General features: G+C 40.2%; 1 long non-coding RNA gene across 1 annotated transcript in view; it reads right to left on the minus strand.

Annotated features, from left to right (window-relative positions):
- Positions 1-6,287, minus strand: part of LOC139799134 (uncharacterized) — a 42,709-nt gene extending 36,422 nt beyond the window's left edge. Inside the window, exon 1 of the long non-coding RNA XR_011727104.1 lies at positions 4,538-6,287. This is a non-coding gene — a long non-coding RNA (uncharacterized lncRNA). The remainder of the gene's footprint in view (positions 1-4,537) is intronic.
- Between the last annotated feature and the right edge of the window lie 1,245 nt (positions 6,288-7,532).

Below are 7,532 nucleotides of genomic sequence, written 5' to 3' on the forward strand. Positions count from 1 at the left end.
ACAAGATCACCGAAGCTTTTTCAAGACCAGAATCTTTCTGGGGTTTTTCACTTCTAGCTACTCCCCAGCTGTGAGCAATGCAGTCCTTGCTAATCTTAGGGCAGTTGCACCAGCTCTAGACCTTATTATCCTAACCCTGAATATAAGCTGTATTCCCCCATCTTGACTACCTGGAAAGGAGATGGGGAATTACAATATCCATGTACTCACAAAGACAGGCCAGCTTGCAGACTGCTAGCACTGCAGTCTAGCACTTGCTATAAGTAAACTTAGAGTTGTAAACTGTATTTGCAGCCATTTTCTTGTCATAGCATTCATATTATATTAAGTTAAAACACAAACATTAATTGTCATACTACTTGAATGTATTAACTGTTTTTATCTGACAGCCTTTGTTTTGGATCCTTCCCTTTGATGCTGGAGAGGGTTTCAGAGAATAAACAGCCCAGGAATGCTACACTGCTTGCTCAAGTCCTTAAATAGGAAAGTGAGTGAGATAGTGATTCTGTCTAAGCCCAGAACTTACAGAAGGAAAGGGAATAAATAATATTCTTAATACTGTTCAGCAACTGCAGACCTGTAAACATGAGAATAACTAAGGCATCTGGCAAAAAACTTCTGAAGAAAAACCATGGCAAACTTCTAACGCCGAAAGCAGAAAAAGAGACCAGTTGGCACAAATAGCATCTTGTATGCTGAGAAGTAGTCATCAAGATTCCTTGGAGGTTAGATGCATTTTGCAACAAACACCACCTGCAAGAGCAACACAGAGCTAAGGTACACAAGGGGTAGAACAGGAAAGGGATGACGATAGAAATCTTGCTAGCCAAGCTCACCCCTTTCAGAAAAAATTACAATACCACATACCAAAGCACATGACGATTTTTTATTGCATTATTTGAATTTTTCCATTTGCTTTAATAATTAGCCACCTTACTTCATGTAACTTCATGTAATACTGTTAGGAAAGATGTCACAAAATATTTTCTCAAAGCAGTTTGTAACTGGATAACAAATTCCATAACACTGATTTTGTGTGTATGGCAGTAACAGAATTAAGCTGATTCCTGAAGTTCTACTATAAAGCTACATCACTCAGGTCTACTTAGCAGGAAAATACTGTGGAAATAGTGGCCAAGATGGCATTGTTGTCCCAATATCTTGTAACTCCATCAACATAAAAAAAAAATGGTAGAGACAGAGCACAGGTTGCAAAAAACCCCAAACATTTATTGCCTCAACAAACCTTTTGCCATTAACGCAGATGCTGTACCTAGGTTACTTTCCACTGTACAGCAAAAGTATTTAGTGAGCTCAGGCCATTGCACAACACTGTCTGCACAGAGAGGGAGGAATTATTTTTTCCAGACTTGGAGCTGTATCAGAGACAGCTCAGATGCATCCACAGCTGGTTCCTTTTTGACCCAGCACTGACGTGTGTGAGCACTGAGCAGCAAGTGATGTGGTGCATGTTTGTCAGTGGAAGTCAGAGCAGAGCAGGACAGCACAGTCATACAAAAAGTACCTCAGATGCAGTCACAGACTGGCCTTTAAAAATACCAACCAAAAAATCCAAAACAAACAAAAAACCCCCCTCATAAAAAAACAATATAAAACCACCCAAACATACAGATTTGGTCATCTCGAAAAGCTAAGGCAGCAATGTAGCAATGGCAATCATTGGCTATGCTTCTTTATCAGTATCTACAGCTATTTCACCTCAGACTTTCTGCCAGCACTGCGCACCAGTTCTCCTGTTTTTTATTCAAACTAGGATCATGTTGTAAATTAACAGAGTTTATGCACTTGAATCACCCTTTGCCACCGTTCTCCTTTTTCAAACATGATGACATTGGACTGCCTTTGCAGGCCTGTGCCAAAGCTAATAAATCTTAGGTACTTCCTAAGCATTTTGGTATGGATCAGTATTCTCTACCCTGCTCTTTTTAGAAACATGGAAAAGTTTACTGAATAAATATATTTTAATATAGTTTCAGAGTCACAAAATGAAAGAAGTGTAGCTGTTATAGCAGAAGTTATTTGTATTTGCCTGTATGAGTTTCTTTCCTTTATTTACCTTTCTCTCCCTGAATGACCAGAGTTGCTTAGATAAACAACTAAGTATAGCCAAAAGAAACACCAGTAAAAGTCAAAGAAAATCCTTAGGTCAGCAACATTTTAAAATGTCATTGTTTCAAACTACCAATATTCCACAACAGCCAACTTTCTTAAGTCTTAGCTTTAGTAACACACTTGTTCAAAGGCACGTTTTTTCATCACCAAGTTAGCAATGCATTTTATTTCCTATATATTAGCAACATTGCCTCTGTTAGAAAGACAGCTATCTTTTATGCCTTAAAATAAAACAAATAAATAAAAAAGCATCACTAGCCCAGCCTTCCATCACTTGAAGTGGATGGGAAATCATTTGCACAGAACCCTGCTCTATACTAATAAATCTACAGTAAAACTGATAACCCAAGCCTGAGTCCATAAGCCTGCTGGAACCACTTTGGCTGCTGGAAGGCAGAGCCCAGTCAGCACCAGTCTTGCTGCATCCCTTTGGGGCTGTCAGCTTGCTCCTGCCTCTCTCCTCCTGAGCAATGACCCTGCTGTGCTCAGGTACTGGGGCACAGCACTGCTGCTCTGCGATGCTCCCGGGGAACCCCTTGGAGCTTTGGGAGCAGCAAAGTACATAAATACAAGCACTGAAATACTATAAAAGCACAGAAAAATGGAATTAGCTTTAAGACCAAGCAGCTGGGCTCTGCTCTGGAAGACAAGCCCAGTTCCCAAGTTTTGCCTTCTGCCAGGAGGGACAAGCGCAGGGACACGCTCAGGGCTGTGTGACACCCCCTGCTCCCTCCCTCTGAGCTGCCCCTCTGAGAGACCCTGCTGCTTTCAGTCTCTCAGACTTTTGATTCCACGAGAAATCCTTTGGTATAACCCTAGTGGCTGAGGAAAGGAAGAGAAGCCTTAGCGTGCCCCCACCAACAACACTGAGGAGGATGGGGGTCATTGTCACATTTTCATTTTTAACTGTAGTTAAATGGACGTGAAAAGAAAACTGAGCTGTAACCCAAGGTCCTACTCCACAAAAATCAGCTTTTACACAGGCTTCAGAAAAGATATCCTGATATTTGAATTTATTAAGGATTTTAAAACTGATGTTTCACTTTGCTTAAAATGCATACTTTCCCCCAAATCAGTTTTCCTTCAAATATTGAGTCATTCCTCTCCCTCTGCTAGTAAAGCAACATATTTTTTCCTGTTTCTTAAGAGAAAATAAAGGAATGCAGTGCTTATCTGACATTCTACTTACTCTTATTTAGCACCATTGTGTAAGGTCTGTAAATATTTTCCATATGTTAGCTAAAGCAATCCCTCCATTTCAGCATCTACAAGATCTGTCCACACAGTCTTTCACATTGACATTAATACATTATTTCTAACAATAGTTGAATAAATATTTGAAGGGCTCTTCTGCTGTTGGAGTATAGTTTTACTCTTATGTGCAAAAAAAATCACTGTGGGGTTCATATTCACTGTAGCTCAGTAGTTTTACATTCAAAACCCTTGTTTCAAAAATAAGAAAGCAGCACAGTAATTTTAAGCTGTCTTACCTTTGCCTGCCAAGCTCAGGGAGTCCTCTGCCACCAAAACCATCCATTCCTTCTCCTTGGACCCAGTACCAGGAAGCAGTTCCCAGGCACCCACCCCACGTGGGCCACACCACCCACACAACCTGGGCCTGGCAGCAGGTGTGGGCAGTTAATGTCCTGATGGTCATTTAACAAGGAACCCCCTCCCCAATGAATGTCAGTACATACTCAGCCTGGGAGAGTTAGATGAAGTAAAAAAAAAAAAAAAGAACCATATACTCGTGCCTGTTTATTTAACTGACTAATGGATTTCTGCTAAGATAATATCTACATGAATACATTGTAGGAAAGTATTTGTACAATCCCAAACAACCATAAATTGCTTTATATTGGAAATTCTGATTTTAATTAATTTCACTTTTGCCCTCCACCAAGTCCTAACTCCTTTCTTTGCTATTTATTTGCTCCCTTGTAGCCCTTATTCCAAGCAGGCTGCATAACTGGGAAAATGCCTCCCTCTGAAAGCAGGAGGAACATTCTCATTAGGCTGAGAATAGGATGAGAGGATTTATCTGAAAACTTAAAATGGGAATCCCTCAGAGAGTTCACTAGAGAAAACTTTTTGCAGTGACAGCCAACTGCTCTTGTTTCTTTCACCCCCCTGCACCCAAGTAATGAATGAGTCACTTCCATACTGCATCCATCATATACTAAATCCAATCACACAAAATAAACTTCCCAGAAAGCAATCTGTGTGGCACACTGTATTCCAGGAAATCTCCAAAACAGTTCGAGCTGCCCCTTGCCACTTCTTCCGATTTCTCACCCTAATTTCAGAGAAGACCTCATGGATAAGGCACATGCTCCCAATGCAACTACTGCCCATGGCCTTTTCTCTAGTAAGTGCTCTCATTTATTTGAATGTAGGCATTTACCATCTGAGTGAAGTGCTCAGTACAAAGAATTCAAAATGCAGAAGACAAAATATGGAAGGATCCCTTTCTGTGTGTTGGATAAGCCTGGGCACAGGGAGAGGAAGATGTCCTAGAGCAGGAGCGATGTGGTTGCTGCAGAAAGCTCCAGCCTGTCACAGCAGCAGGAGACAGTGGGCAGGAGTCCAACACACCCCACGGGGTCAGGGCACCCCCCAGCTCCTGAGAAGATGAGCAGCACAGTGCAAGGCCCCACAAAGGGAAAGGCAGAGCTTGCTGCCAAACAGACTGACTTCCTGCAGACAAAGGCTGGGCAAAAGAAACAGTGGTACAAAAAAAGAAAACTTTTATCCAAATTACAGAGAAGATGGAGGTCAGCAGCAGGCCAAGGTATCCCAGCTCTCAGCCTGGTGATCAACCCCAGCCTGGGAGATGGGAAGAGCAGTTCTGAGGCACACCTGAGACTCTGACTGTGGTCACCTGGGTCTCTAAATCGAAGGGCACTTTGTTACCAGTGGGTATGATTAATCCAGCCAGGATACAGCATTCACTCTTTTAGCATGAGGAATTTTAACATCAACTAACCACGGCAGAAGTGCAGGATTCAGTGTCTTTTGATAAATATCCTTTAATCATCTATGATGATTATTAAACTAATCCTTTTGACCTACAGATCAACGTTATTAAGCCAGGATATATTCTTCTTCTGTCATCTAGAGAATGTTCTACACAAAAGTGAAAAACTGTAAAGTAATATAAGACATGGCATTCATTTCTCAGACCCAAAGTAATCTCAGAACATACAATTAGTTTTGAAATATGGAGTCAATAAAACACTATTGTTTCAAGTTTACCCTGCACAACAATGCTTCCTCACCACATGAATCTCTTCATAATTCTTGGTAGTGTTTCATTTACAGCTTGACATTTAACACTTTTCCACAAATTTTGCATCTCATGACACATGCAATGTGCTGTAATCACACCAGATGATAACTAGAAGCAGAAAAGAGGAAAAATAGCCTCTTACACTGTATGCACTATCCTTTAATGTAGCTCATGTATTTACAAGTGAACAATATTAAAAACAAAAAAAGAGGCAGTTTTGTCCATAAAGGGATTGTGCCCCTCGAATAAGAGCTTCTGAGTTCCACTTCATCATGGGCATAGCTGTTGTTAGTGATAAAATAGCTTCATTTATGTCTAAGTCATAGTGTTATTTGTAATAGGAAACTCTATTGACAATTCAATATTTTATCTTTGCAGATAGCATGGTGAAAACAAATTAACAACAGGATTAAGAAATACATACTTTAAAATTTTATGGAAAGTTTCTTGTTGAAATGCTTTTAAAATTTTAGTCTGTTTAGTGAAGGACTATTTGCACCTGGCAAAAGATGTCTTTCATCAAGAAAAGTTAGAAGACATTTAGCAGCAAGGTGTTATAGCCTTTAACATTTTACTGCAGATTGCTGAAGTAGTTAAAGTAGAACCCAGACACCTGCACCAGAATGCCATCTCACAGAAGCTCATCATCTTTAATGTACTAAAGTGGATGTGAAAGCCTGATGTGAAAGAAAAGTAAGGCAGAGAAAAGTTAAATGCCTTGGCAGGGTTACTGGCAGAGCTGCATTCTCCACTGTCCTGTGCCTGTGGAGTGCTTTACATTGCTCCATAGGAAGTACAAGGTTATCTTTCTTGAATGGCATTTTGGCCAGGGAAAGTCATTCTTGAGAACCAATGCCTAAATGAAACAGAGGTATCCCCAAAGGGCTTAAAGTAGAGTGTATAAATATCAGGTAATATAATAAGCTGCCTCCAAACCCCGAGGATTTAGACCTGTCAAGATCTGCGTTGAGTTTCCTGAGTCCGGATACCAGAACCCGACTCACTCGGGCAATAATCAGGTGTTGTGTCGTAGAAATCAGCACTGATTCTCTGCTACAAAATCCCAACCTCCAGATGTCTCAGACAAGCAGGCAAGATGGCCCAAATAGCTATTTTCTGTGTCTAATTTACAGTGCGTGAACCTTTCACTCCCAAGGTGTGTATTGCAGTACCTGGAGTGCACAGATATAACAACAACTAAGAAGCAGCAAGCTGCTAAAACTGATTTGTTGTGCTGAGAATTTAAAAAGAAAGGAAATAAGCCCAACAGCTTTTATTGTAAAACGAACTCCAACTGTGAGAGGAGGAGGATACGTAAACAGAGAGAAACACTGAAGACACTGTTGTTCAACTGATTGACAGGAGAGAGATTTATATGGGAAATTCCCAGTAAGACTCCAACAATTTACACACAAAACCCCATGTGCCTTGACTGGAAGACAGGCCTGCAACACTAGGTATTACTGACAGACTTGCAGGCAATACAGTTTCAGCTCTCTGGCATCTTGACTGTTTGCATTTTCCTGATAGGAACATCAAAGGAAAACCACTGCCACGAGAAATGTTTTTCTTAATTAGCATCACCAGTGAAAGGTTCTTATTACTGTGTTATGGAGAGCAAAACTGATGTTTTTGCAAGATTTATATGCTAGCTTTGATCAAATAAAGCAAAGTTGCAGAGAAAATGCAGGATTTCCCTTGAAAGACTTGGTGAAGTCTCAGTTTGAATCTCATGTTGTATAAGGCTTTTGTCAGGGGTCACAGAGTGTGCACTTCTATGGCAGTCAGTCCTAGGAAAGATGAAAAGTTCACAGGACATTCCTGCAATATCTTAGTTTTGGATGATGAATCACAGAGTATGTTGAAAGAATAGCCCATGATACATGAAGAGTGGTTTCCTTAAATCTGATGACTGATAAAAGAACTACTCTAATTACTTAAAAAAAAATATTTTAGCACTGTGCAACAGGCTCACATGTCTATGTTTACAAAACTGGAAAGTTATTTCTTTCCATAAACTTAAAATCTTCCCTAGATAGTAAAAAAAAAAACCAAAACCAGACATACTTAGCCCATATAGCTTTTTTTTTGTTTTGTTTTTTTGTTTTTT

The sequence above is a fragment of the Heliangelus exortis genome, chromosome 8 (assembly GCF_036169615.1).
Source record: "Heliangelus exortis chromosome 8, bHelExo1.hap1, whole genome shotgun sequence".
Taxonomy (NCBI): Eukaryota; Metazoa; Chordata; class Aves; order Apodiformes; family Trochilidae; genus Heliangelus; species Heliangelus exortis.